Source organism: Miniopterus schreibersii, assembly GCF_964146895.1.
Source record: "Miniopterus schreibersii genome assembly, chromosome: 1".
Taxonomy (NCBI): domain Eukaryota; kingdom Metazoa; phylum Chordata; class Mammalia; order Chiroptera; family Miniopteridae; genus Miniopterus; species Miniopterus schreibersii.
In genome coordinates, this window is record NC_138101.1 from 26108495 (window position 1) to 26121839 (window position 13345).

A 13345-nucleotide genomic window follows, 5' to 3' on the forward strand; every position below is an offset into this window, starting at 1 on the left:
CTCAGCTTTGCAATGAACTATATAACCCTGGGTAGGCTGCAAACTCTCCTAGCTTCTTTTTCATCATATGTAAATAAGGATAATAGTAACTATTGTAGTCTAAGAAGAAATGGCTTATAAGAGGCTTAATAAGAGTAAGAATGTGACAATGGAATAGTATCCAGCAGAGAAGAACAAAAGGGCTTAGCTCTATAACTGTACACAGTAAACTATATTAACAAATGCATGCCCTCTGATTTTCCCCCTACTTAATCATAACCTTATTGAGAATAGAGACTCTTTTATTCATATTTTAATTCCTAGCACCTATGGAGTATCTTGCATACAAAAATTCTCAATAAATATTTGCTGAGTGAATAAATTCTGATAGAGCTAAGTCACTATATGTGTCCAGTTGTAGGGCCATCATGGAGAAGACAAGGGAATCTGGGAGTGAAAAGAGAGCCATATAGTTTTCATTTGTCTTATCCATTAAAGGGAAACATACCTATGAAGAGAAACCTACTTTTGCCCACCCCTGCATATATTAAATGTTTAAACTGATTCAGTTTCTTTTTCTAAAAAGGATACAACTTCATAAATACAGAGGGAAAGGCATTTCCCATTCCTCTGTTTTTCATGTGTGTAGTCTTTGTTGGATAGTCTTAGAACTGCTGCAGGCTGGAATCTTATTCCTACCAATGATGACCTAGGTGGTCTAGCTGGTCTTAACATTTTTCTTTTCTATTCCAGAGGACTACAACATTTAAATCTCCACGCACAAAATGAGGCCTCTCATCTTGCTTCTTTTAGAGTTCATGAACATGATCCATATTCAGCCAAATTTAGCTCCTATTTAAACAGACTTGATATGTACTTACATAACAATCTCCCAACTCCTGCCAAGTCATTTGAACTTACGAGGCAAGAGATGCAGCGCAAGGCAGGTATGACGTATATGTTCTATATAATTTCCTAAGTGGAAAACCAAAGCTTCAATTATATAAACTAAAGATGAAACCATCAGAGAATTCAAATATAATTTATATTTGAAGTTTTATTAACATATGTACATATATATAAACTGTTTTGCTATTTAATAACATTTATTTAGATACTTAAAAAGAAAAAACTGCCACATTAAATGTACATATTGATTGTCAGATAATTCTAATTTCAGAAGTACTAAAATAAAATAAAAATTCTAAACAATAAAATGTACTTTTTTCACTTACAGAAATGCCAAGGAATAGTCTATTCAGTGACTTTAGGTGCTTGACTGGAGATCACGATCCAGTACCTGATCTTTATCCTCACAAAAATCCCTTTCTTTTTTTCTCAACAATTTGTGGAGGTTTAGGTTTCAGAGGTTCAAACTGTACCATCCAAACTTACAGTTTTGGACACCAGGATTGTTTACTGCTAATGCGTACTCACTGCAGTAGTCAGGATGCCTATCTCCTATAAGTACAGACCCTAGGAAACCAAATTACCTACGAAGTTTGTGTGATCAGTTTTACATAAGAGGTGTTTGTGTTTGTTTGTTTTGTTTTTTTAATTTTGGATAGCAGAGTCTAGAGCATGGGGCATGGATTTAATGTCCACAGAAGCTAAAGGAAAAGAAAAGAAAAATGGTCAATGGGGTGAAGGTTTTCCTAATAATCAGATAGAAAATGTTTACACTTCAGCAAATATATACGTATTCTCTATTTTCTTGAAACACATGAAATACAAAACCTATTTTTAGGCTGATTTGATTTTTCCATTCTAGATAGAGACATAGGCAGAGAGAACTATTTCTCTACTCTTACAAAGGAAACCCTTGGTATAAGCATGATAAAAAAATAAGAACTGACACTAAGCTTCAGTGTCTAAAATACAGTCTATACTGGAAACCATGATGAACTAATGAAATAATTTCCTATCCACAAAAGCGCTTAACTGTTTCCCTGTTGGAATCTGAGCTGGGTTTCTGGATCTACTTTTTAAGAGAGCTGAACATCTGAATTATAGATATAAAATTCCTTATATTTTTAAGAGTAGATTTAGTTTCTAAAAATCAGATGCAGGGCAAACAAAACACATCTTGGGGCCATATTCACTCCATGGACTGCCTCCAAAAGACTCTTATCTAGAGGAATGTTGCTATGATCGAAATGTCTGTGTTCCCCAAAATCCATGTTGAAATCCTAACCCCAAACATAATGGTACTAGGAGATGGAGCCTTTGGGAGGTACTTAAACCCTGAAGGTGGAGCGAGCCCTCCTAAATGAGATTACTGCCTTATAAGAGAGTCTACAGAGAGACCCCTGATCCCTTTCCCTGTGTGAAGGCACTGGGAGAAGTCTGCAGTCTGCAGCCCAGAGGAGGGTCCTCACCCATGCTAGCACCATGCTAACACTCTGATCTCAGAACTCTAAGAGGTAAATCTTAGACTTTCAGCCTCCAGAACTGCTGTTTATAACCGACTCAGTGCGTGCTATTTAATTATAGCAGCATGAACAGACTAAGATAGTATTTCAGCAAAACAATGACTAAACTTAACTTCATGAGCCAGAGAAAGCTATACATCCTACAGTAACTGGAAACATGCACCCTCCTAACTCCCTCATTCTGTTGTTCTCTTTGGGCTAACCTGGATTTCTGCTCTCAGGCTCTGGTTTTTCAGGAATTCATGGACAGCCCATTAACAAGTTTCTTTCTAGAAAGTCAGATACAAAGTTGGTTAGTTTATGCTCCTGGTGGTTACTTCTCAGTCAAGAGGTTCACTCTTTTAATATTTTCAATAGCTCAAAATAATCATTATCCCCTTCTAGGAAGGGGCTTCCAATTTTTGCAAGTGATTCTCTTTGACAAAGCCATTTTCCCTACTTGCCTTGGCTAGCAACACATTCATAACTCATTTTCTTAGGACCTGATTCTTCTATAGATAATTATTTCACAGACTCTGTGTTGGATTTTTAATTTGCCTGACTTTTTCCTCAAATTCAGAGAAATTATACTGACTCTGTCTGACTATACTCAGCACTGCTCCAGTGATCTACATTTATTAATTTTTCACGCATATTACCACTTTCTGCTCTAAGTCTTTTGTGGATAGTCTTACTATGTTGGCACAAGGTAGAGTACTTGACTTTAAAGGGCAGGTGAAGGTGATATCTGTCCTATCCCTTTTCCATTAGTAAACTATGGTCTATTTCATAATTCCATGAGTAAAGTGTCATTTGTTGGTATTGATGGCTACATAGAATTTACTCATTGTTTCTCTTGTCTCCTTTTGTGTTATACAACCTACTCCTCTTTCATACCTCCATCCATTTTGAAAGTTCAATACTCACCTGGTCATATTGTCCCCTCAAGTCTTACTGCTGGTAGGTAAAGATAGTAGCTGATTATAAACCTGTTTGTAAGTGGTGAAGGGACAATTTGTCCTAGGGCTGATATTGACTCCAAAGGGGTAACAATTTCAATAAATGAAAGATTTAACTAGCTGTAAAATTTTCATTTTCACCATTCAATCCACACAGCAAGTCAATACTCAGAACATAAGGCACTATATCCAAAGACAGCTTACGTTTTTACTTTGAAATATAAAGATGTACTATTTAATTTTCAAAAAGGTAACTCATGTTTCCATACCTTTGACATAAATTAGGTTTCTGTAAATTTTGGTATTCTGCTTTGTTACCTCAAGTACATAATTATCTCAATTCTAGATATTTTATGTGATACTAATTGATAATTAAAAATAAACTGCAAGTATACATGATTTGCTGGCCAGACTCTTTAGCATTATTTAAGATAATGACTGTAAAAAGACAAGTTATTTTCTTTATAGGGTAGTACAAATATGACTTCTGGTATGTTATGAAAAGCTTATCTTATAAGATTGAATTTTGAAAACCAAAGCATGAGGCTTTCTGGAGCCAAATTTTAGCATTTTAATCATATATTGTTAAAAGAATCATCTCTATTCAGTTTGGTGTTCTAATGCAAATGCAGAAAGTCACTGTATTTTAGTATGACTTTAAATCTTTCATCAAGGAAAGCATAATGCCCAGTTTTTAGGATTTTATATTTCCCTGAAGGATGCTGCACATTACTATGTACTACTTTTATTAGCATAATATTTTACTGCTCAGTGATAAATATGTTGTGTAAATGCTTTTGTCTAATTGGGTAATATTAAAATGAAAAGCCCCCTGCATTAGGTATGGATGCATAATAGGAAGCTCCTTGAATAATGCCTTTTTCTCCACATACAAAGTAAAATCCTTTACAGTAGCAAGATACATAGACACACTAAACTTTCCATTATTTATGATGTCTGCAAGATTGGTAGATAGAGTTCAATGGGGTGAAAGTAAGACAAATTAGAACTTTAGGGGAAGATTTTGGCTCAACAGGAAGAAGAGGATTATAAATATTAAATCTATCTTAGAAGGAAACAGGATTCCTTGGGAAGTAGTGAGATCCCTATTGTCCGAGGTGTTTCAAAGAGGACTGATAATGGTGGAAAATCAAATACTAGGCAGGACAATGGCCAGTATTATTTCCAAGTCCTTGTCAAAAGGTAAGATGACAATAACTGGCAATTGTAGAAAAGACAGTAAAATGTTTATTTAAATTGAGGAAGATGTATCTGAGCATACATTTATTGTGTATAAGGAATTTCCCTGTGCTCTGGAGATAAAAGAGTGAATAAGATATACTTTTCTTATTTCACAAAGTTTATATGCCTTTGGAGAAACCTGACAGCAGACAAATATAGACAGGTTGAAAAGCATATGCCCTTGTTTCTAACTGTATGTACAACATGAAAAGGGGAAGGCCTGGAACCAAAATGAGCACTGTAGCAAACTCAGTGGGAAGTGACTAGGATTTTCAGGTAGTGGCAATGGAAATGCAGAGAAGGAGAGAAAATCAAGAAATATTAGCCTCCTGAATTGGTGACTGATAGATAAAAGAGTAATTAATAACGCCTCTTGGATTTCTGCCTCCTTTCTTCAGCTAATTTATTTCAGCAACTGGAGATGAAATAATTAAACAAGCCGTTGGACTTGCACTAGGGGCAACTCAGTAAAGATCGTGAACCACATCTATTACTTACTCTACCAAAGCAGAGGAGGATCTCCAAGAATTAAATCCCACATATCCAGGGCTTTTCTTGATCACCATACAACAGCTAGTTTAAAGTTAAGTGCTATACACTGTTTTCCTTCTTTTAACCTTCATGTTAAAACAAATAATCTATAACAGAAGGCAATAAGGTGGTCATAGTCAACCTTATTTTTAAGTGGACATCCCAATTTCCTCTTACCATTTACGCCCTTCCACTGGAGGTATATTAAATACAAACATTCTAAAGATATAGAAAAACTGCTGCACTGTCCAGAGTGAGTATGATGCACGTGCGAGCTAGGAAGCTCATGCCACAGAAAAAAGGCAGTCCTGTATGGAACTAAAGGAACTAAACGGTATTAAAACTACATTTTCTGGCAATAAAAAATTATTTTTGGAAAATTTACTCCATGTGGGAGGGGAAAAACGTGTATTTTTAACATAATTATCCTACTGTTAAGAGATACTTGTTCCCATGCACGAGGAAATCCATCTGCTACGCTGAAACAGCAGGTCATCTAATAGCTCACTTGATGTCTCCATGATTGAAAATCAAGAGTTTTTAGGAAATCTCTGCTTGATGTGTCAAAACACACTGATTTGGAAGCGATCTTCTTGAAATTTATCCTCATGCAAGGTAAGAACAAAGTCTGAAAAACCATTCTGGTGACTTAGAAGATGATGCAGAGTTTCATTACATTTTAAGAAAGTATATGTCTTAGCTTGGACTGCTATAACACAATACCACAAACTAGGTGGCTTAAAATAAGACATTGATTTCTCACAGTTCTGGGGGCTGGAAAGGCCAAGAACTAGGTGCCGGCTGTTTCACTTCCTAGTGAGAGTCCTCCTCCTGGCTTGTAGACTGCCTCTAACTGTGTCCTCACTCTAGTCTCTCCTCCTCTTCTTATAAGGACATGAATCCCATCAAGGAAGCCCCACCCTCATGACATCACCTTAATGTAATTACCTCCCAAAGGCTTCAACATATGAATTTTGGGGGAATATGGAATTTCAGTCCATTCTATCCTCTGCCCCCAAAGTTTATGTCCTCCTCACATGAAGTGGACATTCATTCCAACCTAACAGCCCCAAAAGTCTTAACTTGTTCCACTATCAACTCCAAAGTCTGAAGTCCAAAACTTCATCTAAATATAATCTAAATCAGATATAAATGAGACTTGAGTTAAAGTTTATCCTGAGGCAAAATTCTCCTCCCATTGTAAACCTGTGAAACCACTCAAGTTATGTGCTTCCCAAATCCAATCATGGGGCAAACACTGGATAGACACTCTCATTCCAAGAGAGAGCAATAGTAATGAAGGAAAAGATGATGGGTTCCAGGGAAATCTGAAACCTAGCAAAGTGCATTCCATCGGATCTTAAGGCTCACAAATAATCCTCTTTGGTTTGATGCTCTACCTCCAGGCCCACTGGGGTAGTAGTCTTATCTCCCTGGTTCTGCCCTAAGGTTACAAAGGGTAAATTCTGGCACCAAGGCTTCGACTGGAGGCCATTTGGTCTGTTGAAACTGAGGCAGTGGCCCATCTGTGAATCACATGTGGGTCATTTTCCCTTCTTCTTGAAGAATACTGCCCCTTAGCAGGAGAACTCAATCACCCCATGCTGTCAAATCCAAAGAGTCTTGACAGTTTTCCTTCATTTAATGCCATCTCCATACCCTTCAGTTCAAATTAGCAGTGTTTCTATCATTTTAAAGATTTCTGTCTACTTGTGAATGAGATACAGATCTAGTGAACAGTAATGAGCAAAAGAGTGACAATTTTAATTGTCATTTCAAATTATTACTGCTGTGTGAAAAGAAGCTATGGAGAAGTACGGGTGGAAACCAGGGAGGTTCTTTTAAATCCTGGCAATAAGTAATTATGGTTTAGACTAGGATAGTTAAGAAGTGGCAGGATAATAGATACACTTTCAAAGTAGAGCTAACAGTACTTCCTGTTTGGAAGGTGGGGATAATGATAAAGCGGAGAATCAAGGAAATCCCATGTTTTGGCCTGAGCAAGTGAAAGGGTGGCATCCATGGGGGAGAGGCTAAGAGTATGTTGAGGAAAGGGCAGGAATGTGGTCCTGACTATGCTAGGTTTGGGGTGCCTGCTAGTCATCCAATTAAAAAATATTGCCCTAGCTGGTTTAGCTCAGTGGTTAAGAGTCGGCCTGTGGACTGAAGAGTCCTGGGTTTGATTCCAGCCAAGGGCACGCACCTCAGTTGCAAGCTCAATCCCCGGCCCTGGCTGGTGTGTGAGCAGGAGGCAGCCAATCGATGTGTCTCTCTCACATTGATGTCTCTCTCTCTCTCCCTGCCTTCCACTCTCTGAAAAGCAATGGAAAAAATATCCTCGGGTGAGGATTAAATGTTGAGTAAATATGTGAATACGTAGGTTGGGAGACAAGGAAAGTTTCAGCTAGAGATGGGCATTAAGCTTAGCTCTGCACCAGTGCCAACACTGTTCCCCAAACCTCACTGGGTTAAAACGACGAATATTTATTTCTCACTCCCATGACTTCTTGGTAGCTACATGGGCTTTGTGCTGCAATTGTTTCTTTTTTCTTATTTCAGCATCCTGGCACAAGGAAGAACCTCTTTTGGGCATATGCTAATCTTATTTCTTACGAAAAACACAAAAATGAAAATTGTTGACACACAAAGCTTCTGCTTAGAACTGGATACCGTCACTTCCATTCACATTTCATTGGCCTAACCCAGTCAATCACATTATCAAGCCAGAGAAAGGAGTAGGACATATATCCCACCTACAGGGAGACACACTATACAGTGCTAGTCACACTGCCAGAGAAAACAATGTGAAGTCTTGTTACAGAGGCACAGGGAATAAATGACTGAGTACAATGATGTAATCTATCAGAGATTACATAAATGTATTTAAAACACAGAAGTAGATGAAATCACCAAATAACCGAGTATGGCAAAATAGAGAAATTGTCAAGCAATTCTGTCTCTAGAAGGGTGACCAGATGAGGAAAAACTGATAAAGGAGACTGAGAAGAACCTATTGGTAAACCGAAAAGAGGAATGTGGTCAACTAGAAGCCAAATACAGAAGGAATTCAAAGAGAAGAGGGTTATTATCTGTGTAAACTATCAATAAGTTAATGTGAACTAACAAATGACCAATGGATTTAGCAATGTAAAAGCCCCTGGACTTAGACAAGAAAGTTTCAGTGGAGAAAAGGAGAGCAATAGCCTAAATGCATATAGTCAGTGTAGATAACTCATGAGGAATTTCACTTTTAACAAAGAGGAGGTAAACAGGTCAATAACTTAAGGGGAGGGTGTTATTTCAATAATAAGGAATAATACCCTTTATGCCCTCTGGTTGGGAATGATCCAGTAGAAACAGAGGAAAGACTAATGCAGAAGATAAATGGAGAAAATTTCTAGAACATGGTCCTTGACTAGACAAGAAGAAAGGGATCCAGGGTACAAATGGAGGGGCTGTCCTTAGAGTGGTACTTACAAGATACATCTGCATTGTTACAGTGAAGGCACAGTATGTGTGTCCAGATGCTGGCAGGTAGATATCTTCAGTTTTCTCAAGAAATGCACAGAACTATAAATGAAGAAGCAGTAGACTAGGAAAAAGAGAATAGCATGGTAGAACAAGATGCTGCAGGGCATTACCTAGTCATGACTTAGAGCAAATTACCAAACTTCTCTATATCTCAATTATTTCAATAATAGATGGAGATGATACTGATGCCAACTTCATAAAGCTGAAAAGGTTTAAATGACCTAATGTATCTATCTTTCCCCAATAAAATATAAGCTCCACAAGGACATGGATCTCTACCTTTTTTCTTTTGTATATTATATCTCTAGAGCCTAACTGTTCAGCTTAAGATGCAGTAGGCACACATTTCATAATGAATAAATAACACCTGCAAAGTATTTACATGGTACCTGAAATATAGCAAGTATTCAATAAATGTGACCTATTATTATTATCACCACTTACTAATTTTGACACCATTTTCATTGATTTTGGGCAAAAGATCTCTTCCAAGGGACATTTCCCTGTAGCTGAAGTGGATGTGCAATGGGGGGAGAGCAAGTGTGAGAGGTGTGATTCGAAAATCAAATTCTGTAATAGTTTATTTGAATACTCCCAGATTCTTTCTCAAGGATATCAATGAACAATTCTAGAACCTTTCTTGTCTCTATCGCTTCAGTTTATCTTTCTCTTAAAAGGATTTACAGTGTTTCCTACTCTCATTAATTTTCCTTTTTCAGTACACAGAACCAAGACAATAACATACATTTGGCAAATCAGGCTATATTCTGAATTTTTAATGTTACCAGTATTTTCTCCTGGTAATACTGCAGTTATAGGTCAGGGCATGCAGATCTTGAATTTCATTATTTTTCAATACAGAAAATAAAAAAATAAACACTGTATATCAAATTAAATTATGAGTGGCCTACTTAAAGAGTTTCCTACTGTTACACTCAAATTTAAAAATGTGCTTTTTATGCTAGTGCATGAAATGAAGCATATAGAATCAGTAACCATTTTTAAATATAGCTTATGCCCTGCATATTTAATCACATCAGCTGATGATCCATTGAATAATTTGATATATCAATCGGCTCCATTGGCACTAAAATATTTGCTACTATTTTAAATATCTGCTAATTCAGCCAGCAGAATAATCAATGGAACTAACTTTTCACTGTAGTAATTCAATAGTCCCTTTACCTAATTTGTGTGACTCCCATTCTTTTCAAATAACACTATTTAATGTAGTATGCATGTGTTTTTATTACGCTAAGTTTTCATAATTGTATACATTCAAAAATACAATATAAAACACATATTAGATGTTACTCTTGCATTGTAAATACTGGAAATGTTCACACTCATTGATATAACTCTTCTAACAAAGAGAATGACTTTTACCAAGAAGAGCCTAGAAGTCATTCACCTAACAATCCACAAATGTTAACTAAATAACAGATGTTGCTAGCTGCAATTCATTTAAAACTTATATGCTACAGACTGTAATTAGAAGTTTACTTACATCACTACATGTAATTCTTCACATTACCCGAAAAGGATTTAATAAGCTTGACTAGATTCAGTGACTACCCATGGTTTACACAGCTAGAATATGGTGAATTCAGTAACAAAGCTCAGCTGTGACTAAAGCCAAAGTGCTTGCTCTAAGTCTGTGACTATCATGTCCTGTGCAGTCACTTCACCAGCTAGGAGCAGGTCATGAGATATGAAATGAACATCATACTCCCTTTCTCAGTCTGGTTGGGGGACATAGAGTATAAAACCAAATGCTGTGTATCAGTAGCTCTTCTGGATGGCAGTATGAGTAAAGCTAAGTAGTTAACACTTACTGGAAAAATACTCATTGGATCATGAGAATCACAACCTGCCCTAAAAGAGCTGACCTGCTATGGCTGACGAAGATCCTGAGGCTGAAGCAGGAAGGAGAATGATCGAAGCTACACAGGGCTGCACCTGGAGCTTCCTTTGAAGCAGTGTCTTGCTAATGAAAACTCACACATGCTGAGCCCACTTGAAGAGGTCAATTCACATTTGTTTGTAAATTAGGAACCAAACTCAAATTAGTTTAAGCCAGCCCCCCAAAAAACAAAAATAAAAAACAATTCACTTAACTGAAAAAGTTTGAGGTGGTACCTATATCAGACATCAAGTAGTCAGACAACATTGTCAGGTCTCTGAATTTGTCAGTTTTGCTTCCCTCTGTGGTCTTCTCATTTTTCTTCTACTAAAGGGAGGAGTCCTTTCTTTGGCAGAGGACATGACTGAGGCAATAATATAAACTTATCTTCTATTTCCCAGTGTCTGTATAAGATGCTTCACAGAAAGCTGCTAACTCACTTATCTTGGGTTATGTGCTAATCCCACTCACAGCCAGACCTTAGTTGTTACAGTCCTCCTGCACAACCCAATTACCTTTGGAAATAGCAGTCCCATCAGAATCTCAGGGAGTAGGAGAGGAGAAAGTGCAAAGAAAAGGGTACTAGGATAGTAGAGAAAGTTCCTGGACTTCAAGCATCTGCTGTGGGCTTGTAAAAGACGATGATACTAACAAACATTACAGACAGAACAGAGAGGTCTTCTTTCATCTTCATTGCAAATTCTTGTGTGATTTTAGAAGGGGATGGAAGACCAATAAAACTGATAAGGAGCACTCAATATTTATTGAATTAGAAAGTAAAAATACAATGAGAATATTGGTAAAGTATTAAGGGGATACAGAAGAGCCTTTGTTGAACAGACAACATCTGAAATAATAAGAGGCAGTGTCTGGCATAGCCTTGCTATACAAAGACCTCAGCACCCTCTCAACAGAACTTCATTAAGGTACAAGGAGGCTGAAGTTACTCTCACACCCTCCTTGGCTCTACTTATTCTGTGTTCTCCCTCCCTATTTTTTTTTCTAGGGCTTCAGTCTACTGTAGTTTCAATGGCTTCTACTTATCCAGTTCCTGACCACCTATGTAATCACATCACTTGAAGTGTGTCTTCTCCTCAATTCATTTCTGTCAGATGGCTCTTAGTCCTAACGTATATGGCCTGTGACCCCCAGTTCTTATTTTTTAATTTCTCCTGTTCTTCTATTGTAGTAAGAACATTTAACATGACATCTACCCTTCTAACAAATCTTTAAGTGTACCATCCAATACTGTTAAATATGATATCAACTCCCCACCCTATGGCTATCTCCCTTGTAGCTTCTGACTTCGGGTAATAAGGCTTTCAATAAATGGAGCTGGGCACTTGGACATGGAGAGAATGGTTCCAAATTAAGAAAATAGCATGAGCAAAAGCCAAGGAGAGAAAAACAAAGGGAAAATTAGAATAGCATTGTAGAAAAAAGTATCAGATAGAAGTCCCAAATTCCATAGTTTAACATGTTTGATATCATTGGTCATTTATATTCAGTCCAATTATATTTAAATCAATATAAATAGTCAAGCAATGATGGATATTACATAATACTTAAAAACTAAATTGAAGAATAAACTTTGTTTCTATAACAGATATAAACATTATACGTGACAGGATAATACAGGCAAAAGTTGCCTTTTTAGAGTCTGATGACATTAATGTGTCAGTAGAAAGACTTGTCTTGTTAAACCAATGCTATTTTTTAATATATAGGGGTCATTTTTCAGTTTAATATATATATATATATATATATATATATATATATATGAAGAAATGGCTATTTTCAAAGAGTTAGACATTTAAAATAAGAAGTTAGAAATTTCATATGTACTTCTAGTTAAAAGTTAGAAATTTCTAAAGTACTTCTAGTTAGTATGCTTTGACCAAAGTGATAATTTTTAGAAACCTTAGAATCACCTGGATTAAAACACCTGATTCTTGCAATGTTAAAATATGTATGGATATATGTTTATATACAGGGTGTCCCAAAAAATATACACACAACTTGGAATGATTATAAAGTCAATGTTTATTAACATGCAGTTCATCTCAAAATTTAAAAGAATCTACAGAAATGAGTAATTTTTTTGTCAATACCTGTTTTCAAGCTGATGACCGTTCTGGTCCAGGCACTGCTGATAAACTCAAAGAAATAGAACCACAAACATCAATAATCATTTCGTTTGGTGTTTGTGTGCCCTCAATTCATCGACTGACTGTTGCTAGTTTTGTACCATAAACTTTATCTTTTATGTATCCCCATTAAGAAAAGTCTAGTGGCACTTCAGGATAAATTTTTCTTGTTCAAAGCTTAGTCTGGCTTCACCCATTATTTCAAATCAGTTAAACATGGAGTAAAATTAAGTGAGTTATCAGCTGTTAAAGTCTGTATACATTTTTTGAGACACTATAGGAATAAAACTTACTAAAAGCATCACAAAAAAGACATACTACAATTAAAGGAAAACTAATAAATTCTTATTTTCCAGGTTAATGGAATACCACAGAAAACAATGAGAAATTAATAGAAAATATGATTTTTATCTATCTTAGTGTAAAACAAAGAAACTGCGTTGACCTAAGTCAGCCCATGAAAGGTCCATGGAACAAAATTATCTGTCATCAGAATTGTAGAGAGGCTTAGGTATGGAGGCTACCATTTCTAACAAGCTCCATGCTGACTCAGCTACTTTTCCAAACACCTGCTTGTTCTACTTTCTGCTTCAGGCCCTAAGTCACCCCTGATGTGTTCTATCTTAGTATGTGGTTTCTAAA